Genomic DNA, 13,667 nt, shown 5'->3' on the forward strand with positions numbered 1-13,667 from the left:
CAAACAAAATCTCCAAAATCTAACTAAGACAATAGTTGAGATCCTAAGGACCTATAAATTAATAAGCTTTCCAGAATGAAGAGAGGATAAAGTCTAGGAGAGTAAATGACTTCCCAAAAAATGTGCTAAGCAAGCCAAGGTCAGATCCAAGGCTTGCTGAAGGCACTGAAAGGACCCTTTTCAGTTGGACATGAATCTAAGGACTCTGTGACATCCAATAGCACCATGAAATAGGGAACTGTGACTCAAATGTTATGTCATATTACGGTCATTTGGACACAGGACATTTGGAAGGACTATCTACTTTATGGAAAAGAACAACGAAGAACTTCAATTTTATATACGTGAGACTATCTTGATGTAAGTCTGTGGTGTAGCAGAAGCTACCAGTGGCAATCACTGATTGAAGAGTAATAGGAATCCTTGCTTTAGTTTGTCTCATCAACACAAACAGAAAGAGCCCACAAATACCTAGGGCAAAACTACTTCTAAATTCCTGTCTCTCCTTGCTGAGTGGTGCTTGTATGGTGTGTGGAATAGGTGCAGCAGCATGTTGTGCACACAACCACTGTGCTGAGACTGCTACCCTGCTGAAACGTGCTGTTCACTATGTAGCTACCATACAGTTAAGAAATATTCATGCTAAACACTACTCCTGTTGGAAACAACCTTCCATGTTTGTGACAGTCACCAAAAGAATTACAAATATGCAACAATTCCATACACTTTGAATCTGAAATACTCCACAATTTACAAAACTGTTAGTTTCATCATTTCCAGGAATTCTGCCCTGCTTTTTCCTATTGGCTGACATGAATGACTTTCATTTCCATCTAATCCACACTGTTTTCTTGTGACAAACACAGAAACCTCTCTACTCTCTGTACAAAGATTGTAGTAATCTACATATGTAAAATATGGAAACACAAATTAAGTAAGCTCTATAATACTTTCCTACCTGTATGTTGGATCTTTTCCTGTGCGAGGCTTCTCTTTTTCTGTAGTACCTCAATTCCACACCAGTTGTGTATCTGCTTTAAACAGCCATATAAATAGACATCCCCTGGAGAGGAGAGAAGGGGATGCAGTTGATGGGATTTTGACCAAATCATACACAATGAAGAAAGAATTATATGTGGTTATGACAGACCAGGATAAATTTGTAGGCTTCAATTTTTAGTATTAGTCTAAAAACCTTTCTCTAATTATGAATGTTTTAAAAGTCAACCTATTCAAAGTTTTAATTTTGCAATATCTTACTCAAAACAAAATTGGAAACCTAAGTATCTAACAATCTGCTTCTGATTTTCATATATTTGAATCTTAATTCATGAGCATCCATCTGCTACTCTAGATTATTAACTAAAAATAAATAATGATTTTAGGAAAAGACAATTAGTTCTCAGGATTTTTTGTTTTGGAAAATGGAACTTTCATAGTATTCTATTTTTGCTACATACATTATGTAAAGGACTGTGAGAAATATAACTTCAAGCACTTGGGTTTTTTCAGTCCTAGAGCCGAGGGATCAAGCAGCCAGCCAAGAAACACCACGGAGGAATGTGTTGAGGGAGTAGCAGTTCAGGTAGATGGCTTGGCATGTTTCCTTCTCTTGCACTGATAAATTCCAGAGGTCTGCACTTGCCAGGACTCAGTGCAGCCTTCTGCATAAGTTACAGACCGATGGGGCTCCCAGATTCACTAGACTCACACACCAGAAACCTGCGAGCAATGCTGCAAAAAATGTAACTCTTTGAAAGCCAGTTACAGTCTGCAGCAGCAGAAAGGCTGGTATTGATATTCTCACAGTATATCCAGAAAATCCCACCTCATCAACCTCTTGCCATGAGCATTTTAAGAAACCTTTCCAGAGTCTCCTATAAATTATTATTTTTCTGAAACAATATACCTTTCATGGAGTTGGATAGGTTTTGTCACAAAATATAAGACCCTGAGAAGTTTTCATTTTCTTTTAAAATGCTTTAGATGTTCTGCAGTAATTTGTTTAGGTCACTTTCTGGCTTTATCCTTATCTAATTTTGTGAAATGCTTTCATAAAGGAAATAATTCATTAATGGCAGTAGCCTTTAGCACAGGCCTAAATGAGGAAGGGAAGTCTGGGTTCCCTGTTGCTGGTGATGGCAGTACATAGGAAATCCTTGCCCAATCCTCCCACCCAGAACTTGGCATGAACATGGTCAGAGAGCAAAAGGTCAGAGCCCGGGGAAGCGCTATATTGAAGGTGATTACGATTTATTAGGGCTATACACTAACAAATCCTCTGCACTAATTAGGGAGGCCCACAGAGGAGGGGGTAAATTGCAGCTTAAAAGTAAGACAGGAAGGTGAACTGATAAAAAGTCTCCCTGAGCAGCAGCTTGCAGGCACTGCTGTCAACACTGCCTGTTTTCTGTCCCATGCTGAACGACCAAGTTAAAATCAATGCTGCCCATTGCGTGTCATGGTCTGAACAGAACCCTCGTTTCAGCTGTCATCTCTAGAGATTTTATTCAACAGGAATGAACTTGAGCAATACAAAGACAAAGGAACAATAGGAACATTTCACAGAATTCTCAAAAAGTTCATCCAGAAGAAATTACAGGCTGTGCAGCTTTAAGTTACTTGTAGGTTGTCTCTGTAAAGTACTGCTACAGGGAAGGATCAAGGCTTTTCAACAGAGCAAGTTTCTCAGACTATTTCCTTTGGCATCTAAATATTCCTTTGTCTTATATTTGGAGTGACAGAACCAGGTTTTCCTACTTTCCCTGAGCCTCAAAACTCTCTGTGAGGGAAAATTGTCTTGTTTAATCTTTTCACAGTGGCTTACTTGGTATTTTGGCTTTGCTGGTTCTCTCCCGATTCTATAGTCTCCATCTGTAAAGCACACTCAGTGTAGCACTGTCTTAAATTTTGTCTGCTGTTCTTGTTACTAGGAACATCATTTCATTGATGAATGTTTATAACACAGCTTGAGGAATTTCATCCTCCCCTGGTAAACTGTGTAGGAGATTGCCTTAATGGACAAAGAAAAATGTCTGCTGGACTTTAGCCAGAAGCTTGGACTTGCTTATAAAGAAGAAAATACAAGTATGACCTTTTGTTGCTGTGTACAGAAGCCATATCTAAAAAAATATTCACCTATCTTCTCACAAAATAAAATTGAACCAGTGACAGATTTATGCAGTTTTCACTATTTTCTGTCAAATTGCTTAGTTGTGGCAAGTTTAATTCCACTTCTTGATCAGATATCTTACAAGGCTGTACTGCTCTAATTTCTCCAACAAATATCTCTAACTGGGAAAATAAATTACAGATGACTGTGAATAAATGAAGACAAAGTTAAGAGAAGAAAAAATGGTCATATGCTTCATTTACAGGTGTAAGGAATTTAATTTGAAATAGCAAATCAAAAGTTAAAGCCCAGTTTTTACTTCCCTGAATAGTTTACTTGAGCAAGACTTGGGATATGAATTCAGCAAAGCCATGATGTTAGTTTGATTTATGCTTGTTTAGTTTGTTTAATCAGGGCCTGAATAAAGACTTTGGGGTTTGAGCTGTTCTGAAGGCTACGTGAGAATGGGTGTTCCTGTGCTTAAGTTAAATTTCCTGTAGAGCAGTTTCAAACCCCTGCTGAAGAGAAGCAGAATCCCTCTGTGTTGTCTGGCTAATCTGTTGTGTTGTATTTATGGTAAAGGAAATATACGTGCTATATTTCACTGCTTGCTGAAATAACCTGTAGATGCCTGGCAGTTTTAAAGAAGAGTTTCAAACAGGATGCAAGGATAGCTGAGCTAGCAGCCAGAATGCACTAATGCCTTTCTCAGCCTGAGAACAGTAATTTGGAACTATGAATCACTCTCTTGTTTCTCCCTCTCACTCCCTGGTGGAGGTTAAATGTCCTTAACTATATCCCAAGGGAAAATGTTATGTGCCAGGAGTGGAGAAGCACAGTAGTCCCATGTAGCTGATGGAATGATTAAAAGTCGATGGGTCTCTTCTGCCAGTGCATCTCAGAAAAGGAAGAGAGGATGCCTTTATTTCCTTATAGTACCTTATCCCTGCTGCTTCTTCTGAGTTGGAGAAGGATGGATAGTCTTTTGGCTGTTGGCATTGCCTGACATGCTCTGGAACAGGAGACGGACTGCTCTCTGCTTCATTGGAGCAAAGAGCCTTGGAGAACCGGAATTTGTCTCCCACATTTCTAGAAAAGACTACCCATCCAAAGTAGCAATGTACTGAGATTCGGAACTGTAATACCTTGGAATAAACTCTGGATTTAACCCTCCGGCAGAACCTGCTCTCTTTCTCTTCACCATCGCCTGGACGTTTTCCACTAGAGGTAAACTGAGTTCTGCTTTGCATGGGCCAATTTCGAGTGCTTAATAGCAACTGCCTGCAAGCCAAAGGTGTCTCTGAGGAGAAATATCCCCAGTAGTCATGTCTAGCTCAAGAGCAATCAACAGCAATGGAACCTTGAACATACTCCCACCTCTCAGGTTCACAGGGTGTCTCACTTTCCCTGTTGAGCTGTCAAGAATCGCAGAAAGCATGTGAGCTGCTGATAGAGAAAGCCAAGTAAGCCTGCAGGGGAAGCAGGCAGCTTGGGATCCTGCCTGGCTCCTCTCACAGCCAATGTGCTACTCAGAAACCTGTCAATTACACTTTGGGTTATTTTTTTTCCCAGTGGAGAAATTTGTTGTCAGAAATTTCCAGCCAGTCTGCTGTGTGCTGCTACTGCTGCTCCAAATGAGGAAGCCAAAATGGCCCAGAGGGCCTCATACAGGGAAGGTGTAGGGCCTTGGGAGCCCTGGCATGACAGCAGGTCTGCAGTCCTGGCTGCCACAATCCAAGCACGAATGCACTTCCGAAATGTCAGATGTTCCCTCCAGAATTACGTATGCATATTCATTCTAGTGTGACCGCCAGAACGCTGCATATGCCTTGCCAGGGACTTCAAAGGCTTTTGTACAACACTGTAGTCCTCTGATAAAAAGTTCTGCTTCTTATTAGACTCCTAGTCCTGGTCAATATTCTTTGAATTTGAGAGGAAAGTGAATTCTTCTGGATTTCTTTTTTTTTTTTTTTTTTTTTTTGCATAAAGAAGGATATGCTTTTCTACAAATTAGACTGTTAAATAACTTGCATTTTGTTACCTTGTCTGTCTGAAATAGCCAAGCCGGACAATGATGTTTCTCTGATGTATACAAAAATTGCAGGGTCCAAAACTCTTACCACTGAAGCTGGGCTCTTCAAATAAATTGGGACAGTGCTCCTGATGGGTAATATTGTAGAAGTGTAACTATGACTGGCTGGCTTATACAACAAATCAGTTATGTTATTTTCTTAAATAATAACGCTCCATGTACTACCTTTTCCATACATTAGAAAGTGAAACATGATGAAAATTATGATGAAACATGATGAAAAGATCTGCTTAGTGCACTAAGTTTTTTACCTTCTCATTGTATTTAGAAGTAGATATTAGTAAATGAAGTAGGAGTTAAGTAGTAACTTGACTGGTTAACTAAAATGCCTATAATGATGATGTTTTCTAGCTCAGTTTGAACTAATTTTTATTATGCATTACAGTTGAACAGTGATTGTGGTCTTAGAACAATCACAGATAAAGATGGCCATTGCTTCAGAGCAATTAAAGAATTTTAAAAAAGAAAAAGGAAGGAAAGATGCAGATAAGAAAAAATGCATTGAGAAATCCATGTTTGTTTATAAATACTGGCCAAGCTTGTTTGCTGCACCAGACTGCTGTTCAGTACAGCTCTAGAGGAGAAGGCAGCCAAGATAAGCAGGGAAGTCACCACAACTTCGTGATATTCTGCTCATCCTCCTGTTTTTAGTTCAAAATAGATTGCAGGACATTTTGCCAAGGTTGTAAATAAAGTCACCCTTTTCACTACCAAAGAGATAATGAGTATCACATGGGCTGGCCTCCCATATAACGCAACCCAATACATGCCTCAAATAATTTCCATGACAAGGATGCCTTGCAAGTGGCAGAGGTCAGTATACCCTAGGCACATAAAGAGCAAGACTGAAGACTACAGCCTGAAGCAGTTGGAAAACTACTGACACTGAACTTGAAGAGTTGTTCCCTTTCCAAAGAGCCTTTCTCCCCAGAGAAGTTACAGAAAACCTATAGCTAGGTTTAGAAGTTAAGAGAAAACGCTGGTGACACATGTAAATTCAGGAGGTAGGAATCCAGGTCACGACCATCTCTGTTGCAGAAACAAGCTCTCTTGGCATTCAAAATTTTACAGAGACTTTCTCCACCTTCTTTGTTTCTACCTTTACTTTACATTTGTGGTTATTCTACTTCTGAGTATCTGTTCTACTGCTTCCATTTCTCTTTGGGTTGTTTTGGTTTAGTTTTTTGGTTTGTTTTTTTGGTTTTTTTTTTTTTTTTTTGGTTGGTTGGTTGGTTGATTTTTGTTTGTTTTTTCAGGCTCGAAAGACACACTACTCTGAGCTGAATTTTTCTTATTAAGGGACAACTTACACAGAACCCACACCATGATAATGAACTGTCATTCAGATCTACACTGGAAACAAGAGCATATACTACAAATTTATGCTGCTCTTTTAACTAGTCCTGAAATCTGATAGTCTGCCTCTGGTACAGGTATAGGATACAAGGTGTTGTTTTTCCTTTCTTAATTTGTATCTCTTGCACCCTTTCTCTTACAGCAATTGCAATTACCGATGCACTTCCATAAGATGAGCCAAAACAGTCACTTTTTTCTTTCAGCTCCTAGCCACACGCTCCTGTCTTTTTTTCTTACCACGGGCTTTTCCTTGAGCTGATTCAACCCAGCAACCTGGCAGAACAGTGACAACAAAACCGCGGTGTTCTCAGCCAAGGCAGAGAGCTGAGCTATCTATCTAATGAATGCTGGATTCAGCACAAGGAAGGATGTAAAAGTACTGCTTTGGATGGCAGCAGGAACCCGTGGCACGCCGCTGCCATCCGATCTCTCCAAGTGCAGGCGCGAAGCACCCGGAGAAGTGAGGAACACCGGGGATAGGCGTGCTTCAGAACGTTTCCTTCCTTCCTCGTATCCAGGGCCGTATCCAGGGGCGCCGCCGGCCTCTGGGAGACAGACAGGGAGCGAAGGCCAGAGAGCGACCCGCCCCTGGCGGCCGCGGCGCTCGGGCGCCACCCAGTGGTGCCGCTGGGTGCGGCCGCGTCCGAGGGCGCCCGGGAGAGGCGGAGGACGGGGTGGCAATCCCTCAGGGATAGTGACCCGTGTGGCTGCCGGGCGTCTCCGGTATGTGGGGACATGCTTGGTGACGTGGTGGGCTCCGCGGCCCTCCTGCCCCAGAAGCACGCACGCCATGTATGGCGCACTGCACCTGTTGCTCCTGTCCGCTGCTGTCCCGGGGGAAACCGTCCCCTCACGGCCCCTCCGAAACCAGGCAGCGACGCTGCTTCTCACGCTCCGTTGCCAGGCTGTTGTGTAACCCGGCTCCTCTGACAGCTCGAGTCTGCAGGCTGTACCTGCCCGTGCCTAGCACGGACTGCCTTGCTTTTGTGCCAGGTGCGTGCTTTGGCACGGGTACCCCTTCTCCCGGCCTCCCCCCGCCGCCTGTGAGCCTGGCTGCCCCGCCCCGAGCTCCGGTGGCAGCACCCCTCGGCAAGAGGTGGCTTTGGGGCTGGACAAACCCCAGCCCTCGGCAAGAGGCGGCTTTGGGGTTGGACAAACCCCAGCCCTCGGCAAGAGGCGGCTTTGGGGTTGGACAAACCCCAGCCCTCGGCAGGAGGCGGCTTTGGGGTTGGACAAACCCCAGCCCTCGGCAGGAGGCGGCTTTGGGGTTGGACAAACCCCAGCCCTCGGCAGGAGGCGGCTGTTGCCGCTTTGTGGTGAGGGGACGGTGGCAAAGGGCGGGGCGGTGTCGCCGTGAGGCAGGTGCTGTCCTCAGGACGGTTTGTGGCCTCGGGGAAATCCTGTGGGCCACGTGTGCCTTAAACCAGCCCTGCAAAAGCTCTGCTGCTGGGAGGGAACCAGGCTGGTTATAAGGAGCCGCTTGATCCCGGCATGGCCTTGGAGGCAGCCAGGACTGGCTTTTGCCCTGAGCTCCCTAACCTGGCGTTGCTCGATGTGCACAGCCCCACCTTGCCCTCCAGGCTCCCCCTTGCAAGCCTGCAACAGCAGTTCCAAACATCACGGCCCAGAGGCGTAATTGCACCATGATACTGATACGGTATTCTTTTCCGTAAAAATACAAAAGAATTTTTAAATGTTGTTTCTCAACATTGGTTTGCAGCCCTACACAAATGAGTAGATGGTACCCAGAGATGAAACAGATTTCCTATACTGCACATTTACAAATTCCATTTGCACCCTAATTTGGGATAACGCTGCAGTGAGTTTAAAAAAAGTACATTTTTCAGCATTCTTTCTGTATTTTGCAATCAGGTTATGATGCAAAATAGTGCAATGGATACCTTATCTACATCATTTGATGCCTTACATGCTGTTGGCTCTTCAGAGTAACTCTTGATTAGTATCAGATTTGTTCAGGGTGTAGTGCTAAATTTTATGCATATTTCAAACTTCTTGCTCAGTAGGAGATGTAGTTGTGTGAGAAATACAGATCTATAGACTCCTTTAAAAGTGTTTAAAGTTTTAAAAAAAGTTTTTTAAAATACAGGAAAGTGAAAAAAAGGATTGTTTCACAACTGGAAGATAAACCATATTTTAGTATATGTTAAATATATCATAATACTTTTGGAAATTATTTTCTTGCCCTTTGAAAGGGCAGGACTGTATTTGACTCTTCTAGATGTTTTGGTTGCTTAAGTCCTGCTTTCACAATACAAGACTGTTGAGTAAAATATAAAATATTTCTTTTCTGCAAACAGATGATCTTGAAAAGCTGCTTAGTAACTTGGAAAAGTGATTATAACAGTATGCAATAGAAGTCTGTCAAAAGTTCTATGTGCCTGTTGACATACAAATCTGTATTTCCATGTGCTTTTGCAAACTGGAAAACAAACAAACAAACCAAATAAAAACATGTTTCAGTTGTTCATACAATTTCTTCCTAGCTCTGGAATCGTACTCTGTTGTTCTCAGAAAAAAAAAATACCTCGTATTTCAGTTTGACTATCAAAGCACATGCCAATGAACATCCAGCTAAAACAACTACTCTGGCCAAAATCTGCCTGTTTCACAGAAATACTGTAATGTTGCCCGAGATACTTTTTTATCTTTTCATTAGATATGGATTTTTGAAATTACACATTGCACAGCCATGCAGTAGCTTTATATAGTGTCTTTGAGAAGTGGCAATGGAAGAAACAGTTTCACTGTTTTCAGGAACAGCAGTACTGCTTATATTTCAGAATGTCCTGGGAGGGGTTTTGTTACTTCTGCTGAAATGCAGGAGAAAATTGTGGACCACACTGAATAATGTTTCCCCATATAACATAATGGATTATTCACACAAACACAGTTTTTCTAAATTAGAAAGAAATGTGCAAACATTTAAAAGGCCATTATTAGTGTTGCAGTTGCTGCTGCCTTTTTTCCCACAAGATAGCAGCACTGTAACTATGAATGAGCAAAGGACTTGTGAGCCTATCTCACCAAAATTCAGAAAGCCTACCTGCTTTATTTGCTCTTTAGGAATCTGCAGCTCAGAATCACAAGGAAAATTTCTTAAACACCAGGATGGGCTGGAGACATCAATTAAAAGAATAAAATCAACATTTACATTTTACTTTAACACCTATCTCCTTATGAAAAAGCCCATCAGGTGTCTTGAAACCATCAGCAAAACTAAAATGCTGCGTACATAAGTATATTTGTGTGAGTATGTATGTGTGGGTGCATTGCATACAGTAATAATCTTGTTACTGTATGTAGCAAAACTCTTTTAAGTGGTTAGGTGTTTGTTTATGCTTCCCCTTAAGTCACCACTTTTCCTTGTGCTTTTAGCTGCACTTACTGATTGTCGTTGTCCAAAAGTGCTGCCACGATGAAGGAGGAGCCCCTTTGCCCGCACGCAGCAATTGCCAGGGGGAGCTGAACTCCCTGCTGTATTCACTCTGCCCTGAATGGCTGTGGAACCCACATCACACTCTCCTAGTGTAAATATGTATGTAGACAGTAATGCTTTGGGTTGGGTCACGTGTGCACCTTGCAGGAAAATCTCCCAATTGTCCCAGCTTGGCAAGCTTTGCTTCACCATGTACCAGGCATGGAACACCTGGTTGCACTTTGGGAATGTCCATTGCAGAAGCTCAGCAGAGGCACTGCAGCCGCAAACGGGCACAAAACCCCTGTGATCAGGCTGGAGTTGGCAAAAGTTAACCCAGGGCACAGCACAGATGTCATGGCATCAGCACCAGCTGTTTGGCCCAGAGACCCACTCCTGTCAGACCCCACCGCTTGCTAATATACACAAAGCCTTAGTGGCCTAGATGGAAACTTGAAATCAGAAAGGAAATTTTTTTATAAGCTCAGAAGAGGTAACACAGAAGAGGGACAGAAATGATGGAAGAACAGACCACATCACGTGGATGATGATTTTTTAAATGTGAAATTGTAGAAATCCTAGAGCCATCAGGCAATATTTACTGGAGTTCAGGAAGGGGCATGGTGCCATTTGCAGGTGGAGACAGTAAAGTTCTTTAAAATACTTCAGTATGCTCTGAAATAGCATATTTATAGAGAAGCTGAAAAAAAGGACACTTTTCATTCAGTAAAAGAAAATACAGTGGGTGATGTGGAATACAGTATGCACACACACACATCTTTATAAAGATTTTGATTCTTTTTGAGTTTTAACTCCCAAGAAACATATACATATATACATGTAAAATATATTTTTATACGCACATATTATTTTTATTTTTATGACTGTTCATATATTTTTCCTCTTTTTATCCAGGCACTCCAAGGACAATTTCTCTTTGTGACGAAATTGGGCAGTGCTGTGAAATTACATCAGATGTAGCCTTGCTTATTTTTTCCTATTGTTGTCAACACAACATATGCAAACTCTTTTGAGCTACCAACTCTCATCTCTTACATCAAGGAAACTGAATCATCTACCTTGGCCTAAAAAAAATTAACAGAGTTTGTATAAATATATTTTGATAATGTCCTTGAGATTCCCGAAGACACAAAGAAGCAGGAACAGTACGTACATTTTTTCTTTTGCTGTTTGAAAAGCCATGCCATCAGTGACCATTTGTACTTAGGTGAAATTGCAGCACTGGATCCTATCAACACAATAAATAAATAAACAGATGATTGTGAGTGCAACTGAACTAACAAACCAGTTTTCCTATCAGGGTATAACTTGTAGTTCCGTTCGTTCACATCTGATAAAATGTGAGCTCTGCTTTAGCCTTTCCTGTCCTTGCAAAATGCTTTTCTCCTGTGTGGACTCTCAGTTTTGCACCAAGGGATAAGCAATCTCCCCCATAGAAATTACTCTAATTCAGACATTTCTTCTTTAAAAGATCAACTAAACAAAATTTGTTATGAGTTTCTCTGTTGAATTTGACTGAGACTGGCCAAAGATTCAAAAATACTGGGGAGGAGGGAGAGGTACAGTTACATTTGCATGCATGGAGACATAAAGGCAGAGGCAGCCTCATTTCCCCAGGGAATTGTGCTAAGCAGTATATCTTTATTTCAAGAAAACAGAAAACATCAATGTGCTATTACCCATTTCCTTTTAATTTCAATTGATTAATTTCTCATTAGGGGCACTGGACAACTGTTCAGGCCAAAAGCAGCAGAGAATACTGAAAAGTTTGACAGTGAGTGCTTCCCTTTGAGGTAAGATATAATTTTATTTTTATAACAAAAAGAAGAAAAAAAAAATCAGAAGAATTTAACCAAACTTGACAGAACAGTGATTTCTGACTGTTCTGATATCCAGACAGGATTTCTGACAAGCTGGTTGCAAATCTGGTCAAAGGTATTTAAGCTTTCACAATGTTTGGTGACATATTAACAATATTTGACTTTACACCTACATGACAACTGCTGAAGTAATAAGTATGAACTGCTACTAGCTCATTAAAGGTTTCTGTGTCTGATACAAGCAATAGATAATCTCTTGGGGCTGGGGGAGGGAGGGGCATTTCAGAAAGAAAAGCATATCATGAAAGAAAATGGACAGAAGAATTACAGCTAAAGAAAATTCTGAAAATTGTAAAATACAAATGCCTTCCATACAGAAGTGGAACCACTAGTAGATTATGCTTACCTTGTCTGGAAACAGAATGCATCAATTACTTACTATATGTAATGGCTCTCTGATCCATTGAACACAATCACTCAATAATGTCCTAACTTTTCCACTATGACACAAAAATGTTGTCCAAGTTCAAAATTTCACAAAAGACCAGTAAACTGCCTGTCCCAATTTTACAAAAATAGTGCAGTAAGAAGGCTGGTACCCTGTGCAGGTGTGTCAGTGTTGCAGCACTGGTGTGCTAAGTTCATTCCTGTGCATCTGCCTGGGGCTGGGGGTGGAGGAAGGCAGGATGTTTACAAGGTCTTGCCACTCCAAAGTGCTGGCCTTCTTGAAACTACCTGGAGTGGCCTTTCAATACTTCAAAGAGTCTGCAAAAAAGAGGGAAAGTGGATTTTTACTTGGGCAAATAATGATAGGACAAGTAGGTTTAGATCAAAAGAAGAGAGATTTAGATTAGATGTTAGGAAGCAATTCTTTACTCAGAGGCTGGTGAGGCACTGGAACAGGGTGCCCGGGGAAGCTGTGGATGCTCCATCCCTGGAAGTGTTCAAGGCCATGTTGGATGCAGCCTGAGCAACCTGTTCTAGTGAAAGGTGTCCCTGCCCATCACAGGAGAGTTGGACTTTGATGATCATGAGCATGCCTTCCAACCCAAACCACTCTATGATTCTACAATTCTATGATCTTTACATATTCTGTCACAATCGGCTGAAATTAAGTTCCATGTTCAGGAGCTAGTGGGTGGAGAAAGTGTCATGGTATGGCTTGTCAGAGGGACAACACACGGACAACCTGGGGACATAAACTTTGTGTTCTTAGGAAAAAAAGGCTGAAAATACACTAAAAATATTTGGGGCTAACCATTTTATAACATATGGTTGTCTGGACTTGTTTCTTAGGACTTCAGGTACAAAGGTTTTTTTAAACTAGGAAAAATTCATATGCAGAAGAACAGTACTTTAAAAACATTTATTTCAGTTTTTCTGAACATATGTCAAATTTAGGTTAATTGAATTATGTCAAATCTAGGTGAACTGATATTTAGTTCTCCAGCTTGGGAAGCTGCTGTGTTCCAGCAAGTTTCTACATATATGCAATAACTTCTTGAGACCAGACATTTGACCTGATTTTCATAGTTGCTACATATCCAGGCGGCTGTAGATGGTCGTTCTCCTGGTCTAAGGCCTGCAGCCTGAGACAGTCGCTTTGGAAAATCTTCAAAAATACTCACTTAGCTTTTTGCATTCATAGTATTTTGCTTAAGCTCTGTGCTATGTTTGCCCTTCAATTAATTCTCTTTTAAAAATCCTTTCCTATTTTAATTGGCTTATAGAAAGATTTTGGCAGAATATACTGAAAAGAAAGGAAAACAAAAATTAAAGGTTTTCCAACACATTTATATTACCATTCCTGAACATTTGAAACACTATCAG

The 13,667-nt window shown here is 41.3% G+C and overlaps 1 long non-coding RNA gene across 2 annotated transcripts in view; it reads left to right on the top strand.

Annotated features, from left to right (window-relative positions):
* Positions 1-12,424, top strand: part of LOC108962305 (uncharacterized) — a 63,380-nt gene extending 50,956 nt beyond the window's left edge. The window contains exons 5-6 of one of the 2 annotated variants that reach the window (XR_007777097.1): positions 10,912-11,162; positions 11,736-12,424. This is a non-coding gene — a long non-coding RNA (uncharacterized LOC108962305). Of the gene's footprint in view, positions 1-10,911; positions 11,253-11,735 lie in introns of those variants that run through there. The other variant, XR_007777098.1, reaches the window with a different exon arrangement.
* Positions 12,425-13,667: the final 1,243 nt, after the last annotated feature.

Source organism: Serinus canaria, chromosome 3 (genome assembly GCF_022539315.1).
Source record: "Serinus canaria isolate serCan28SL12 chromosome 3, serCan2020, whole genome shotgun sequence".
Lineage (NCBI taxonomy): Eukaryota > Metazoa > Chordata > Aves > Passeriformes > Fringillidae > Serinus > Serinus canaria.